General features: G+C 44.3%; 1 protein-coding gene and 1 long non-coding RNA gene across 4 annotated transcripts in view; one reads left to right on the forward strand and one right to left on the reverse strand.

Moving 5' to 3' along the window:
- The window catches only part of LOC109884700 (putative uncharacterized protein DDB_G0291608), a 29096-nt gene extending 28240 nt beyond the window's left edge, over positions 1 to 856 (reverse strand). For all 3 annotated transcript variants that reach the window (XR_004206527.1, XM_031811277.1, XM_031811276.1), the window contains exon 1: positions 1 to 856. This exon is cut by the window's left edge and continues 107 nt beyond it. The gene's annotated coding sequence lies outside the window, so the exon portion shown is untranslated.
- Positions 857 to 1041: 185 nt separating this feature from the next.
- Positions 1042 to 13994, forward strand: LOC116358988 (uncharacterized). Its single transcript, XR_004206572.1, has 3 exons — positions 1042 to 1375; positions 1587 to 1861; positions 13835 to 13994. It is a non-coding gene; the product is annotated as an uncharacterized LOC116358988 (long non-coding RNA).
- The last annotated feature ends 4631 nt before the right edge of the window (positions 13995 to 18625 follow it).

Genomic DNA, 18625 nt, shown 5'->3' on the forward strand with positions numbered 1-18625 from the left:
GGCATTTATTATGCAGGCGCGCGGGGACGGCCGCCCGCTCGTGGACAGCTCGCGTTACCGTAGTCCGGTCGGTGTATCCCCACTCGGTAAAGACACACACATGCACGTAGGCTACTGTAGAGCACCGGCAAGTATCCAAATGTGTCACTTTGTAGAGTTGGTTATTGGTTCCAGCTGGCGAGTCTATTTCTCACAGTGAGTCACCTAGCGAGACAGTCGATTGAGTAAATTCCTTGTCTTGCAAAGTCCAGTCCTACTACTAATAATGATACCATTTATAGCCTATTCTATTTGTTAAATGTAGTCTTGTTTTAGACAATTGAATCAGAATTCTGGATATAAATCAATGGCATATATAAATGAGTAAAAGCGTATGTTTCCTTTTGAAGGGTGTCCAAAGATGATTCCAAATGTATCCTGAGATCCTTCACCATTTCACCTGAACGGTTTTCATGTAAAAGGCGTTCACGCTCCTATACAGGACAGGTGTATTCGCTTCATAAATCCAGATGTTCGATGTTGAGAACTTCTCTATTATCGGTGTGTATAAACACACGAACACCACTGCAACGCCTTCTTTCTGTTGTCTGTCCAGGTTCATTTTGCAATAGGCTACTATTCACATGGCCAGTCTGCGTGCTACTCAAATAACCCAACATCTGTTCAACTGACAGAATAAGCTTATCCAACGCGACCCCGTTGACTGCGATCTCGCTACCTCGCTCTCTCCCGATTCCAAATAGTGTCAGTGCTTTTCTTTGGCTACCACTGCCGTTTGCGTCCTTCCCCTTAACGTTTCATCCAAGCTCGGGTTGATCGCGCCTCGGTGCCGTTGGATTCTGGTTACCTCCGGACGGTGCGCTGCCTTCCAAATAGAAAACTGCCTCCTCAAGTTTGTATCGCTGGCGCCCCCCGCCCCTTTAAGGCTGGGCTAGCATATCCTTATTTGGAACACGGAGAGGTTCTCCTTGGTCGAGCGAGGAGAGAGCGCTGTACAGCGGTCTTAAAGGGAACACGTCTCTCCACTCTGTCAACTGTAACTGCACTTGTCTGCCGATAATTTAGCCTACTTGTCTGCGAAATTCTTGGTGCAATGGAAGGGCCTAGCGTTCATTGAGATTCAGAATGTTGTTTCTGGTTTCTGACAACACACAGCAGCCGGCCAGCCAGTACCTCGCCTGTAGCCACAGCGTCATGTGATCATGACTGATCAGTTCCTTTCATGTAAACTGTGTCTAGTCTGTCTTTTGCGTCGTTTTCCTTTGCTTTGGAGATCAGCAGGCCTCTACTGTGGATGCAGTCAGTAACACCAGTCCCAATTGCATAGATCAGAAGTGGACCCTATAGCCTGGAGAGCCTGCAGTGGTCCCACAGTGTAAGACGATCTGTCAGATTTATATCTTAGCTTATGTGTCTGACTCTGACCTCATTTACAGGAAGCTCACTCGTTTCCTGAATAGGTGTCTCCGTGTGTGTCCGTGTGTGTGTCTGCACATTCCTGTATGTGTGTGTGTTTGTATGAGTGTGCATTAGTTTGTGCGTGCCTGTGTGTGTTTATGCATTTGTGTGTGTGTGTGTCCTGACAGGGCCGCGATGGTTGCCAGGGGTCACCGTAGATTCTATCTCCTCGGTCGCGGACGCTATAGGAAGTGACACGGGCGGTGTGACATCCCTGGGGGGCTATTTCTGTCCCCCACTCCCTGACATGCTGCATCCACAGGCACTGAATGACTGACACACACACATGCACGCACGCACACACACACACACACACACACGCACGCACACACACACACACTGAGTGATTGACTTCCCTGTGCTCATTGTCACTGGACGACCTCCAAACTTGATGCTGAGCTGGGTATGTAATGGTTATGAGTGTGTGTGTGTGTGTGGTGTGCCTATTTGTGTGTGTTTATTGCAACTTCAAAGGGGGGATTGAGTTCACTGTCATGCTTGCCCTTATACCTCTATCTATTCTGTTGGAATGCACAGTGTGTGTGGCAGGTCCTCTTCATGGTGTGTGTGTGTGTGTGTGTGTGTGTGTGTGTGTGTGTGTGTGTGTGTGTGTGTGTGTGTGTGTGTGTGTGTGTGTGTGTGTGTGTGTGTGCGTGCGTGCGTGCGTGCGAGCGAGCGAGAGAGAGAGAGAGAGAATGATTGATCCTGTAAAGTGCATATGTACAGTACTGTAGTGTGATCAGTGTGAAATGTGAGATCAGTGTGATCCGTATGATCATGTGTGATCTGTGTGATCCGTATGATCAGTGTGATCCGTATGATCAGTGTGATCCGTATGATCAGTGTGATCCGTATGACCAGTGTGATCCGTATGATCAGTGTGATCCGTATGACCATGCGCGATCCGTATGATCAGTGTGATCCGTATGATCAGTGTGATCCGTATGATCAGTGTGATCAGTGTTATCATGTGTGTGTCCTATGGGAGTGCGTACCTGCATGTATGTGTGTGTGTGTCATATGGGAGTGTGTACCTGCATGTATGTGTGTGTCCTATGGGAGTGCGTACGTGCATGTATGTGTGTGTGCTATGGGAGTGCGTACCTGCATGTATGTGTGTGTCATATGGGAGTGCGTACCTGCATGTATGTGTGTGTCCTATGGGAGTGCGTACCTGCATGTATGTGTGTGTCATATGGGAGTGCGTACCTGCATGTATGTGTGTGTACTATGGGAGTGCGTACCTGCATGTATGTGTGTGTCCTATGGGAGTGCGTACCTGCATGTATGTGTGTGTCCTATGGGAGTGCGTACCTGCATGTATGTGTGTGTCCTATGGGAGTGCGTACCTGCATGTATGTGTGTGTCCTATGGGAGTGCGTACCTGCATGTATGTGTGTGTCATATGGGAGTGCGTACCTACATGTATGTGTGTGTCCTATGGGAGTGCGTACCTGCATGTATGTGTGTGTCCTATGGGAGTGCGTACCTGCATGTATGTGTGTGTCCTATGGGAGTGCGTACCTGCATGTATGTGTGTGTCCTATGGGAGTGCGAACCTGCATGTATGTGTGTGTATGCACTCCTCTGTGTGTCCGTGGGGCACTGTCTGTCTGGATTGTTAGGTCATTTACTTGTTTATGATGTGGTTAGGATCCCCATTAGCTGTTGCAAAAGCTACAACTACTATTCCTGGTGTCCAGACACAACATACAACATGATGTAATACACAACATACAACATGATGTAATATACAACATAAAACATGATGTAATACACAACATACAACATGATGTAATACACAACATAAAACATGATGTAATACACAACATAAAACATGATGTAATACACAACATAAAACATGATGTAATACACAACATAAAACATGATGTAATACACAACATAAAACATGATGTAATACACAACATAAAACATGATGTAATACACAACATACAACATGATGTAATACACAACATACAACATGATGTAATACACAACATAAAACATGATGTAATACACAACATAAAACATGATGTAATACACAACATACAACATGATGTAATACACAACATACATACATAGATACATACATACTGTCACAACTGAATGTTATCAGCTTCAGCCAAAACCCAATATTAGATCAAAGGAACCTGAGTGAACAAATAACACAACAATGACATACTTATTGAATTGATTTAATAAACAATGTTATGCAACACCCATTGCCCCTGTGTGAAGAAGTCATTGCCCCCTTTAGCTGCAATGGCTCCAACCAAACACTTCCTGTAGTTGTTGATCAGTCTCTCAAGTCGGTGTGGAGGAATTTGAGGAATTTGCTGTGGAAGCATTTGGTTGCAGTCATTGCACAACCAGACATTGAGTGTAAGGTGGAAATTACTTTTTCACACAAAGGAATTGGGTGTTGCATAACTTAGTTAATTTAATAAATCAAATATGTATACATTTTTTTGTCATTTGTAAACTCAGGTTCCCTTCATCTAATATTGGGTTTTGGTTGAAGATCTGATAACATTCAGTATCAAAATGTGCAAAGATAGAGAAAAACAGAAAGGGGCAAATAATTTTTCACGGCGCTGTGCATATCACTGTACATATTAGTGTGCATATCACTGTACATATTAGTGTGCATATCACTGTAAATATCAGTGTGCATATCACTGTACATATTAGTGTACATATCACTGTAAATATCAGTGTGCATATCACTGTACATATTAGTGTGCATATCACTGTAAATATCAGTGTGCATATCACTGTAAATATCAGTGTGCATATCACTGTACATATCAGTGTACATAGCACTGTAAATATCAGTGTGCATATCACTGTATATATATGTGTACATATCACTGTACATATCAGTGTGCATATCACTGTAAATATCAGTGTACATATCACTGTAAATATCAGTGTGCATATCACTGTAAATATCAGTGTACATATCACTGTAAATATCAGTGTGCATATCACTGTAAATATCAGTGTGCATATCACTGTACATATTAGTGTGCATATCACTGTACATATTAGTGTGCATATCACTGTAAATATCAGTGTGCATATCACTGTACATATTCGTGTGCATATCACTGTACATATCAGTGTGCATATCACTGTAGATATCAGTGTGCATATCACTGTAGATATCAGTGTGCATATCACTGTAAATATCAGTGTACATATCACTGTAAATATTAGTGTGCATATCATATATTAGTGTGCATATAACTGTACATATCAGTGTGCATATCACTGTACATATCACTGTACATATCACTGCCAATATCAGTGTGCATATCACTGTAAATATCAGTGTGCATATCATATATTAGTGTGCATATCACTGTACATATCAGTCTGCATATCAGTCTGCATATCACTGTACATATCAGTGTGCATATCACATATTAGTGTGCATATCACTGTACATATCACTGTACATATCAGTGTGCATATCACATATTCATGTGCATATCACTGTACATATCAGTGTGCATATCACTGTAAATATCAGTGTGCATATCACTGTACATATTAGTGTGCATATCCCTGTACATATTAGTGTGCATATCACTGTAAATATCAGTGTGCATATCACTGTACATATTAGTGTGCATATCCCTGTACATATTAGTGTGCATATCACTGTAAATATCAGTGTGCATATCACTGTAAATATCAGTGTGCATATCGCTGTAAATATCAGTGTGCATATCACTGTACTTATTAGTGTACATATCACTGTAAATATCAGTGTGCATATCACTGTAAATATCAGTATGCATATCACTGTACATATTAGTGTGCATATCACTGTACATATTAGTGTTCATATCACTGTACATATCAGTGGGCATATCACTGTACATATTAGTGTGCATATCACTGTACTTATTAGTGTACATATCACTGTAAATATCAGTGTGCATATCACTGTACATATTAGTGTGCATATCACTGTACATATTAGTGTGTATATCACCATACATATCAGTGTGCATATCACTGTACTTATTAGTGTACATATCACTGTAAATATCAGTGTGCATATCACTGTACATATTAGTGTGCATATCACTGTACATATTAGTGTGCATATCACTGTACATATTAGTGTGCATATCACTGTACATATCAGTGTGCATATCACTGTACATATCAGTGTGCATATCACTGTACTTATTAGTGTGCATATCACTGTACATATCAGTGTGCATATCACTGTACTTATTAGTGTGCATATCACTGTACATATCAGTGTGCATATCACTGTACATATTAGTGTGCATACTCAGTAAAGTCCAGAGTCACTGGATCCCCTGTTAAAGATGTGCAAAAAAGACTCTAAATGAACAATTCAAATACTGAGCTACACTGTATGCTAAAAATAAATACAAAAACAACTCTTCCACACCAAGACAATTGTTCAGAGAAAGTCCAACAAGCAGTACAATTTTAACAACATTTTTATTGTGTGTGTATGTTTGGTGTTTCTAAACTCTTAGAAAAAAATTGTTGCTTGGCTTTCCACATAGGAGAACCCTTTGAATAACCCTTTTTGGTACCATGTATAACCATTTCCACAGAGGGTTATACAGTGGAGCAAAAAATTATTTAGTCAGCCACCAATTGTGCAAGTTCTCCCACTTAAAAAAGATGAGAGAGGCCTGTAATTTTCATCATAGGTACACTTCAACTATGACAGACAAAATGTGAAAAAAATCGTGAAAATCACATTGTAGGATTTTTAATGAATTTATTTGAAAATTATGGTGGAAAATAAGTATTTGGTCAATAACAAAAGTTTATCTCAATACTTTGTTATATACCCTTTGTTGGCAATCACAGAGGTCAAACGTTTTCTGTAAGTCTTCACAAGGTTTTCACACACTGTTGCTGTTATTTTGGCCCATTCCTCCATGCAGATCTCCTCTAGAGCAGTGATGTTTTGGGGCTGTTGCTGGGCAACACGGACTTTCAACTCCCTCCAAATATTTTCTATGGGGTTGAGATCTGGAGACTGGCTAGGCCACTCCACGACCTTGAAATGCTTCTTACGAAGCCACTCCTTCGTTGCCCCGGGCGGTGTGTTTGGGATCATTGTCATGCTGAAAGACCCAGCCACGTTTCATCTTCAATGCCCTTGCTGATGGAAGGAGGTCTTCACTCAAAATCTCACGATACATGGCCCCATTCATTCTTTCCTTTACACGGATCAGTCGTCCTGGTCCCTTTGCAGAAAAACAGCCCCAAAGCATGATGTTTCCACCCCCATGCTTCACAGTAGGTATGGTGTTCTTTGGATGCAACTCAGCATTCTTTGTCCTCCAAATACGACGAGTTGAGTTTTTACCAAAAAGTTATATTTTGGTTTCATCTGACCATATGACATTCTCCCAATCTTTTTTTGGATCATCCAAATGCTCTCTAGCAAACTTCAGACGGGCCTGGACATGTACTGGCTTAAGCAGGGGGACACGTCTGGCACTGCAGGATTTGAGTCCCTGGCGGCGTAGTGTGTTACTGATGGTAGGCTTTGTTACTTTGGTCCCAGCTCTCTGCAGGTCATTCACTAGGTCCCCCCGTGTGGTTCTGGGAATTTTGCTCACCGTTCTTGTGATCATTTTGACCCCACGGGGTGAGATCTTGCGTGGAGCCCCAGATCGAGGGAGATTTTCAGTGGTCTTGTATGTCTTCCTGTTCCTAATAATTGCTCCCACAGTTGATTTCTTCAAACCAAGCTGCTTACCTATTGCAGATTCAGTCTTCCCAGCCTGGTGCAGGTCTACAATTTTGTTTCTGGTGTCCTTTGACAGCTCTCTGGTCTTGGCCATAGTGGAGTTTGGAGTGTGACTGTTTGAGGTTGTGGACAGGTGTATTTTATACTGATAACAAGTTCAAACAGGTGCCATTAATACAGGTAACGAGTGGAGGACAGAGGAGCCTCTTAAAGAAGAGGTTACAGGTCTGTGAGAGCCAGAAATCTTGCTTGTTTATCGATGACCAAATACTTATTTTCCACCATAATTTGCAAATAAATTCATAACAAATCCTACAATGTGATTTTCTGGATTTTTTTTCTCTTTTGGTCTGTCATAGTTGAAGTGTACCTATGATAAAAATTACAGGCCTCTCTCATATTTTTAAGTGGGAGAACTTGCACAATTGGTGGCTGACTAAATACTTTTCCCCCCCCACTGTACATGGAACCCAAAAATGGTTCTACTTGGAACAAAAAAGGGTTCTACCTGGAGTCAAAAAGGGTTATTCTATGGGGAAAGCCTAAGAACCCTTTTGGAACCCTTTTGTCTAAGTGTGTAGTATATTAATATATTCCCTAGCCTCTCTAATTCACTAACTGTTTTCATAACTGTCGGCTGTTGACCAAGACAAGGTATAGGAAGTGCACTACTTTTGACCAGGGCCTATATGGTCCTAAATAGTATTGCACTATATAAGGAATAGTGTTCCGTTTGGGACGCACCTAATACAAACAGTTTGTGTGACTACACTATAACGTTCAAAACAGAGAGAGAGAAAAAGATGGGTTTAAGTCCTGGTTAGACGGGGTGGTTAACGATTTCTCCTTCTCTTCTCTTTTCTCTCTCTGTTGTGGTGTGTTGTGTCGTCTCCTCTCCTTTTTTTCCTGTCCTCATTTCTCCTCTCCTCCTTCCTATCTATCAACAGGAACTCTCTCTCTCTTTAATTAATGAATAAACAAGGTTCTGTCGGACTTCCTGATCTAATTCATTAAGTTCAATAAGCTTCTTCCTCGTCCCACTTCCTGAGTCCCCACCAGACATGGGGGGCAACAAACAGCTGTTGCACCATCACAGTGGGCTGCCTACCAGAGGATGTGTCTATACACTATATATTCAGTTTGACCAGCATGTATTTGATTGGGTTTGACCAGGAAGTATTTGATTGGGTTTGACCATGAAGTATTTGATTGAGTTTGACCAGCATGTATTTGATTCAGTTTGACTAGGAAGTATTTGATTGAGTTTGACCAGCATGTATTTGATTCAGTTTGACTAGGAAGTATTTGATTCAGTTTGACCATTATGTATTTGATTGAGTTCGACCAGCATTTGTTTGATTCAGTTTGACCAGGAAGTATTTGATTCAGTTTGACCATTATGTATTTGATTGAGTTTGACCAGCATTTGTTTGATTCAGTTTGACCAGGAAATATTTGATTCAGTTTGACCAACATGTATTTGATTCAGTTTCAGTGTATTTGTTGCAACATGGAATCTTATCTGTTCATATACACCCCCAGGAAGAATATTACACTTTTTTTAACATCTTCTGTCAAGTGAGCACTTAGATATGGTCATTTTCACATTTTCATTCATTGTTAGAGTGTTTGGGAAGTATGTGTAGTAAGGCATTTGTGAATATTCTAGTAATATAGTGGTAAAGTGGCTGTGCGTTTGGACAATTAATAGACACACAGTACTGTAAATAAAACCTAATAAAAACATCTGTCTCACCCAGGACCGGAGTCTACGCAGAGCTCTGTGCCATAGCCAATCAGAGCTACAGTAGGCCTTTATGCAAACAAGACATTTGCCACAAGGGCCTGCCGTCATTCACTTTGAACTGGACTCTGTGTTTACAGGCAGTTGCAACAGCGCAACTTTATATCATTAGAATGCATTCGGCAAAGCCACAAAATACACCTGAATGGATATCTGCAAACATGTAAATACCACTGAGTCTTTCTTACATTTAGGAACTTTAGGGAAAGGGGGGATACCTAGTCAGTTGTATAACTAAATGCCTTCAACTGAAATGTGTCTTCCGCATTTAACCCAACCCCTCTGAATCAGAAAGGTGCAGGGGCTGCCTTAATCGACATCCACGTTATCGGAGCCCAGTGGGTTAACTGCCATGCTCAGGGGCAGAACAACAGATTTTTACCTTGTCAACTCGGGGATTCGATCCAGCAACCTTTCGGTTACTGGCCCAGCTCTCTAATCACTAGTACAGTCCTGTTGATCAAACAACCATAAAAAGGTAGGCTATCTTTCCCTATATGCACATCAACAACAAGTTCAGCAACTAAGGCTAGCCAGAGCAAGATGAGTTCAAATCTAACAAAGGAACATTAGATAAACCCTCTCAAATGTTTTCAGCTAGTTGGCTGTCAAAATTGCACTGATATAAGATGGGAAATAGCCTGCTCATCCTTCTAAGGCTTGCCTTCCAATGCTTGCTTGTCCCAACCAAGCACCCAAGCTAACTGGCTAAAGTTGTCTAGCTTGCTAGCTAGCTCCTTCCAGACACAAATGAGAAAACACCTCACTCTGACCATTTTACTCGCAGTAGCAGAGCTGGTTAGGCTGTTTACCTGTTATCTCGAGCGTTTGTGACTAACTATTAGGCTTTTCTTTTTGCCTATGTTACAGAATGCTTTACTGTACATCATGGAATGTTGAGTCAAATAGAACCTATTTCTTTCAATCTCTTATAAAGTTGGTTTAGTAGCATAAACTGGCCATTTTATATTTTTGACTGATATTATGATTGTCTGTTTGTTTCATATCTGCATAGAAGTTCAAATGTTTTCACTTCCACTTTAAATCAGGCATAAGTAAGTGACTAGTGGGAAAATCCCATTTGTTTCTTTCCCATTCCCCATTTGGAATGGGGATTAGGTATTGGATCATATTCCATATTGGGAAAAACCTGTCTCTGATTGTTTCAGTTTGGCTGCAAAGAGGAAAGAGGAAACATGGCTGACATGGTATTGTTGCTGCTCTGTGAATCACTCCTCTGTTTCCTTCTCAAAGATTTTCTTCCTTTTTGAAAAATAATGAATGACGGAACACTCTGGGCACGGAGAGAGGGAGAAGAGGATAGGAGGAGGGTACATAGTAGGAGCGGTTCATAGTCACAGATGGGTGACAGGAATCTGAGGGCAGAGAAAGGGGGAGGAGAGGTGAGGAGGAGGGTGAGAGAGGAGGTTGAGCGGGGTGAAACAGGGAGGAGAGGTGAGGAGGAGGGTGAGAGAGGAGGTTGAGCGGGGTGAAACAGGGAGGATAGGTGAGGAGGAGGGTGAGAGAGGAGGTTGAGCGGGGTGAAACAGGGAGGATAGGTGAGGAGGAGGGTGAGAGAGGAGGTTGAGCGGGGTGAAACAGGGAGGATAGGTGAGGAGGAGGGTGAGAGAGGAGGTTGAGCGGGGTGAAACAGGGAGGATAGGTGAGGAGGAGGGTGAGAGTGGAGGTTGAGTGGGGTGAAAGGGGGAGGATAGGTGAGGAGGAGGGTGAGAGAGGGGGTTGAGCAGGGTGAAACGGGGAGGATAGGTGAGGAGGAGGGTGAGAGAGAGCGAGGCTGTATTGTTTGTGTTTTCCAGGAAGTGAACACCGGGCAGCTTAATATACAAACAACACAATGACACTAGCTATAGCGTTACGTGTGTGTGTGTTTATGCATGTGTGTACCACACCACAGCATACAGTACAAGGACAGGACAGAGAGGAGGGGAAGGATGAGAGGACAAAGGGATGAGAGAAGGATAAGAGGAGGATGAGAGAATTATGAGAGAATGGTGACAGAGAAGAAGAAATGATGGACAGACCGGAGCAGCATTATATTAAAGGTTGTCACTGAACACCTATTCATTATGTGTACTGAACAAGCCTGTGTACTTTACTGTGTGTGACCTGTATGTGCCCTATGTTGATTCCTACAGTGAGAGAGTGTGTGTGTGTGTGTGTGTGTGTGTGTGACGAGGGACACAGCCTCTCAGCCAGGGGAAAAACAGGAAGTTTAACAGCAGCATTTTTCCTTGTTACCGTGGAGGCGGATGCCGTTGCCTTGATTTTATATGGCCTTTCCCAAACACATCATCATCATCATCATCCTCGCTATCTGGACTAGATTGGACTGGATTGGGCTCTCATCCAGTACTTATCTCCCATCCCATCCTTAAACATTAAACTACAACGTTATCTGTAAAACAATGTCCCACACCCCTCCAAACCACACGCCCACCCGTTAGCTGCAGGGGCGTCATACACCCCAAACAATCAGAGGGGGCATAAAGTACGTGAGGATGGCAGGGGGGGGGGGGGGCTGGAGGCGGGCTTTGTCCCCCGTCCATAAATTGGATTTAAAAAAAATCGAGCACCTCAAATCTTTCCTGGAATCTAGATCCATAATAATTGTTCTTAATTCTATGTAAAAATTAAAAACAGTTTACTTTTCTGCATATTTAAGCATTCCTGCATCGCTGTCTGTATTCTCCTGATTGGTGGTTCTTATTTAAAGAAACTAAATATGCTCATCTGCAGCTCTGCTGAAATGAGAAAAGAATGTAAGTCTTATTCAATACATTTAGTTATTGCTTGCTTTTCGAAAGTCTCCCAACCTTGCCAGCAGGCATGTCAGCTAGGTCCACAGACGATGCAATCTCAACCACACTGCACACTGCCCTAACCCATCTGGACAAGAGGAATACCTATGTGAGAATGCTGTTCATCGACTACAGCTCGGCATTTAACACCATAGTGCCCTCCAAGCTCGTCATCAAGCTCGAGACCCTGGGTCTCGACCCCGCCCTGTGCAACTGGGTACTGGACTTCCTGACGGGCCGCCCCCAGGTGGTGAGGGTAAGCAACAACATCTCCACCCCGCTGATCCTCAACACTGGGGCCCCACACGGGTGTGTTCTGAGCCCTCTCCTGTACTCCCTGTTCACCCACGACTGCGTGGCCACGCACGCCTCCAACTCAATCATCAAGTTTGCGGACGACACAACAACGAGGTAAAACGACTGCGTGGTTACCAACAACGACGAGACGGCCTACAGGGAGGAGGTGAGGGCCTCGGAGTGTGGTGTCGGGAAAATAACCTCACACTCAACGTCAACAAAACTAAGGAGATGATTGTGGACTTCAGGAAACAGCAGAGGGAACACCCCCCTATCCACATCGATGGAACAGTAGTGGAGAGGGTAGTAAGTTTTAAGTTCCTCGGCGTACACATCACAGACAAACTGAATTGGTCCACCCACACAGACAGCATCGTGAAGAAGGCGCAACCTCAGGAGGCTGAAGAAATTCGGCTTGTCAGCAAAAGCACTCACAAACTTCTACAGATGCACAATCGAGAGCATCCTGTCAGGCTGTATCACCGCCTGGTACGGCAACTGCTCCGCCCACAAGCGTAAGGCTCTCCAGAGGGTAGTGAGGTCTGCACAACGCATCACCGGGGGCAAACTACCTGCCCTCCAGGACACCTACACCACCCGATGTCACAGGAAGGCCATAAAGATCATCAAGGACAACAACCACCCGAGCCACTGCCTGTTCACCCCGCTATCATCCAGAAGGCGAGGTCAGTAAAGGTGCATCAAAGCTGGGACCGAGAGACTGAAAAACAGCTTCTATCTCAAGGCCATCAGACTGTTAAACAGCCACCACTAACATTGAGTGGCTGCTGCCAACACACTGACTCAACTCCAGCCACTTTAATAATGGGAATTGATGGGAAATGATGTAAAATATATCACTAGCCACTTTAAACAATGCTACCTTATATAATGTTACTTACCCTACATTATTCATCTCATATGCATACGTATAGACTGTACTCTATATCATCTACTGCATCTTTATGTAATACATGTATCACTAGCCACTTTAACTATGCCACTTTGTTTACATACTCATCTCATATGTATATACTGTACTCAATACCATCTACTGTATCTTGCCTATGCCGCTCTGTACCATCACTCATTCATATATCTTTATGTACATATTCTTTATCCCCTTACACTTGTGTGTATAAGATAGTAGTTTTGGAATTGTTAGCTAGATTACTTGTTGGTTTTTACTGCATTGTCGGAACTAGAAGCACAAGCATTTCGCTACACTCGCATTAACATCTGCTAACCATGTGTATGTGACAAATAAAATTTGATTTGATTTGATTTGAGATAGTTTCACAAGCAATTCTTAGACAAAGGGTTTGAAAGGGTTATTCTGCTGTCCCCATAAGATAACCTTTTTTGGTTCCAGGTAGAAACCTTTTGGGTTCCATGAAGAACCCTCCGTGGAAAAGGGCAAAAGGGTTCTACCTGGAAACAAAAAATGTTTTTTCAAAGGGTTCTCCTATGGAGACAGCCAAAGAACCCTTTTAGGTTCTAATAGCATTTTTTTTCCTAAGAGTGTAGCTACTCTTACATGACTGACAGGTTCTTGTCAGCTAGTTATTGGGAACCTATCTAGTCTAACTCAAGCTAAATTATTAACATTTGCAAGGTGGCTAGTAGTATTACAGAGAAACAACAACAAAAACAAAAATGTTCATTAAATGTTTCTTTCTTCTTTATTTTTGACAGGAAACATCTGAGTGGGGCTCGTGTCCTTGGTGGCCCCTATGGGCCTGGCGCCTCTGGTTGGATGAAGAGTGTTTTAATAGTGATTCAGTCTATTCAATGCTGACGTTTCCATTGAAATGAACTCAGTGTTTAATGTAGCTGTCTTCATTTACTCCCTCCCTCCCTCCCTCCCTCCCTCACTCCTTCCCTCCCTCCCTCCCTCCCTCCCTCCCTCCCTCCCTCCCTCCCTCCCTCCCTCCCTCCCTCCCTCCCTCCCTCCCTCCCTCCCTCCCTCCCTCCCTCCCTCCCTCCCTCCCTCCCTCCCTCCCTCCCTCCTATTCAAACCTAGATACAGCACTCTTTCCATGCTCAAATATTGACTTGTTCATCTATAAATACAGTAGATCTCTCTACCAGCCTTCCTGTAGTCAATTTGAATCACAGATTCTGCTTGTCTTTCCATGTTGCTCTCCACCTGACTAACATTCTAATTTTGGCTGACCAGAGTCAGGTTTAGCCTTAGGGTCAGAACCTTGTTAGTTAATGACCGGGGCAGGTACTTGATTACCTGTCCTAAAGCTACATTCAAAACACATGTATTGTGGTGTTTGTGTGTACTTGTGTGTACGTATGCGCATGTGTGTTTACAGTATGCATGCTATACTGTATGTGGGTATATTTGAGGAAAGCATTAATGCATCAGATTTCCAAACAATTTCTCATCACTCCCATTCCTTCCCCTTCCTCCCCTCATACTCATACTCTCCTCCTCCTTTCCTCCCCTCCCCCTCTTCTTCCCCCTCCTCCCCTCATCCTCAAGTGTGTACCCAGTAAAGGTAGCACATGCCCCCCTTCCTCCTCCTACACTCGGACACACATTCACAACACTGTCTTTGATCGTAAGGGTGGCTCGGTTCAGTGGGAATTTCTAATGAGTGTCCCTCTCCTCCCATCTCTCTCTATCCCACCTCTCCCTCTCTCTAACCCATCTCTCTCTCTCCCTCCTTCTCTCTCTCTCTCTCTCTATCTTCCCGCTCTCTCTGTGTCTTTCTCTCTCTCTATTTTCCCGCTCTCTCTGTGTCTTTCTGTCTCTTTTTCTCTCTGTGTCTTTCTCCCTGTCTTTCTCTCTCTGTGTCTTTCTCTCTGTGTCTATCTCCCTGTGTCTTTCTCTCTGTGTCTTTCTCTCTCTGTCTTTCTCTCTCTCCCTCTCTCTCTCTTTCTCTCTGTGTCTTTCTCTCTGTGTCTTTCTCTCTGTGTCTTTCTCTCTGTGTCTATCTCTCTGTGTCTTTCTCTCTGTATCTTTCTCTCTGTCTTTCTCTCTCTCCCTCTCTCTCTCTTTCTCTCTGTGTCTTTCTCTCTCTCCCTCTCTCTCTTTCTCTCTGTGTCTTTCTCTCTGTGTCTTTCTCTCTGTGTCTTTCTCTCTGTGTCTATCTCTCTGTGTCTTTCTCTCTGTATCTTTTTCTCTCTGTATCTTTCTCTCTGTGTCTTTCTCTCTCTCCCTCTCTCTCTCTTTCTCTCTGTGTCTTTCTCTCTCTCCCTCTCTCTCTTTCTCTCTGTGTCTTTCTCTCTGTGTCTTTCTCTCTCTCTCTCTCTCTCTCTGTGTGTCTTTCTCTCTGTGTCTTTCTCTCTCTCTCTCTCTCGCTCTCTCTCTCTTTCTCTCTGTGTCTTTCTCTCTGTGTCTTTCTGTGTCTTTCTCTCTGTGTCTTTCTCTCTGTGTCTTTCTCTCTCTCTTTCAATTCATCATAAAGAAAAAAAGGTTTAAAAAAAATCTTTATTTTTCTTTTCTATTTTCCTCCCTCAAGTTTCTCTGAATGTTTGGAGAGGTCACCCTCAGGGGGTGGAATCCTCTTCCACTCCTTCACTCCTCTTCTCAGCCCTCTCTTCCTCTCTTCAATCGCTCTCGCTTCTCTCTCCCAAACATCAATCCATCCCTTGTCTCCTCCTCTGATCCATTCCCAACATAAATACAACGTGTCCTATAGGTTCCTATAAGGTTTGTGTGTGTCTCTCTCAACCTTTATGCCAGAATACATAGCCCAGGGTGCCAAGAAAATCCCCATATCCTTCTCCTCTCTTCTTTCCTCCATCTTTCACTACACCCTTTCATGAGTGAGAGAAAGAGAGAGAGAAAGAAAGAGGGTAAACTTGTTCACAAATTGGTGCGGTTACATTTCCACAGGTTTTCTGTTGTTAAAAGAAATCACTGCCTTGTGAAGAGAAAACCACCTTCCTGCTGGACCCCCTTACACACACACACACACACACACACACACACATACACATACACATACACATACACACACATACACATACACACACACACACACACACACACACACACACACACACACACACACACACACACACACACACACACACACACACACACACACACACACACACACACACCTGTAATTGTAGGGACCAGGGACTTGTCCATGTGTTCTTCATACCTGCTGTGGCCCCAGGCCCTCGACTGAGTTTTACTGGAAGTACCTTAGGATATAGGAAAGAGATGGCTGTTATAGAAGTTCTGTTTCTTTGTCTTGTCTGCTGTATGGTTATTTGTTCCTAAACAGATGACCATAGAAAGACAACTTTGACAGAAATAACTGAAAGTACTTTTCATGAATTGAGTAAAAGCATAAGGGAAAGTCTAATATTTCAGCGAAGCAAATTTAGGAAAATATTCCTGCAACAGAGTAAAACAAATTTCCCCAAACTTAGTTTTGAGTTGAGCCCACAACTCTTTCCTGTGAGAATATTTGCTCGACTCAGAGGTAAATAGAAATGTCTTGTTGGTTTTTCGGGGTAGAATTACAGAAATGTGGTTATTTGCAGAAATGTGACTATAATACTAAGAATATAGAGATGTACAGTACATGAAATGTGTCATGGGGAGAGAATACATACACATATTGATGGGGGGTGACAGGGTATGACTGGAGGAGAGGGGGACAGGGTATGACTGGAGGAGAGGGGGACAGGGTATGACTGGAGGAGAGGGGGGACAGGGTATGACTGGAGGAGAGGGGAGGAGAGGGAGGACAGGGTATGACTGGAGGAGAGGGAAGGAGGGGGGTGACAGGGTATGACTGGAGGAGGGGGGGACAGGGTATGACTGGAGGAGAGGGGAGGAGAGGGGGGACAGGGTATGACTGGAGGAGAGGGGAGGAGGGGGGTGACAGGGTATGACTGGAGGAGGGGGTGACAGGGTATGACTGGAGGAGGGGGGGACAGGGTATGACTGGAGGAGAGGGGGACAGGGTATGACTGGAGGAGGGGGGGCAGGGTATGACTGGAGGAGAGGGGAGGAGGGGGTGACAGGGTATGACTGGAGGAGGGGGGGACAGGGTATGACTGGAGGAGAGGGGGACAGGGTATGACTGGAGGAGGGGGGGACAGGGTATGACTGAATTAAAGGGGAGGAGGGGGGGCAGGGTATGACTGGAGGAGGGGTTGGCAGGGTATGACTGAATTAAAGGGGGGGAGGGGGGGACAGGGTATGACTGAAAGACAGGGGAGGAGGGGGGGACAGGGAATGACTGAAAGAGAGGGGAGGAGGGGGATGACAGGGCATGACTGAAAGAGAGGGGAGGAGGGGGATGACAGGGTATGACTGGAGGAGAGAGGAGGAGGGGGATGACAGGGTATGACTGAAAGAGAGGGGAGGAGGGGGATGACAGGGTATGACTGAAAGAGAGGGGAGGAGGGGGATGACAGGGTATGACTGAAAGAGAGGGGAGGAGGGGGATGACAGGGAATGACTGAAAGAGAGGGGGGGAGGGGGATGACAGGGTATGACTGAAAGAGAGGGGAGGAGGGGGATGACAGGGTATGACTGAAAGAGAGGGGAGGAGGGGGATGACAGGGTATGACTGAAAGAGAGGGGAGGAGGGGGATGACAGGGTATGACTTGAGGAGAGAGGATGAGGGGGATGACAGGGTATGACTGGAGGAGAGAGGAGGGGGGGATGACAGGGAATGACTGAAAGAGGGGGGAGGAGGGGGATGACAGGGTATGACTGAAAGAGAGGGGAGGAGGGGGATGATAGGGTATGACTGAAAGAGAGGGGAGGAGGGGGATGACAGGGCATGACTGAAAGAGAGGGGAGGAGGGGGATGACAGGGCATGACTGAAAGAGAGGGCAGGAGGGGGATGACAGGGCATGACTGAAAGAGAGGGGAGGAGGGGGATGACAGGGCATGACTGAAAGAGAGAGGCTGTGAGAGAAATATTGAAAAGGGGAAACAGGTGGAGAGGCTAAAAGAGAGAGAAAAACCGAGAGATTGACTGGGAGGTGGAGGTATCTCTGGAATGCACCTTCACTTACATACAGACCAGGAGAGAGCAAACACACACAGAACCCACACACACACACATATACCCACACATAACCCACACACACACACATATACCCACACATAACCCACACACACACACATATACCCACACATAACCCACACACACACACATATACCCACACATAACCCCCCCACACACACATATACCCACACATAACCCACACACACACACATATACCCACACATAACCCCCACACACACACATATACCCACACATAACCCACACACACACACATATACCCACACATAACCCCCACACACACACATATACCCACACATAACCCACACACACACACATATACCCACACATAACCCACACACACACACATATACCCACACATAACCCACACACACACACATACCCACACATAACCCACACACACACACATATACCCACACATAACCCACACACACACACATATACCCACACATAACCCACACACACAC

This window comes from Oncorhynchus kisutch, unplaced genomic scaffold, assembly GCF_002021735.2.
Source record: "Oncorhynchus kisutch isolate 150728-3 unplaced genomic scaffold, Okis_V2 Okis01b-Okis20b_hom, whole genome shotgun sequence".
Classification (NCBI taxonomy): domain Eukaryota; kingdom Metazoa; phylum Chordata; class Actinopteri; order Salmoniformes; family Salmonidae; genus Oncorhynchus; species Oncorhynchus kisutch.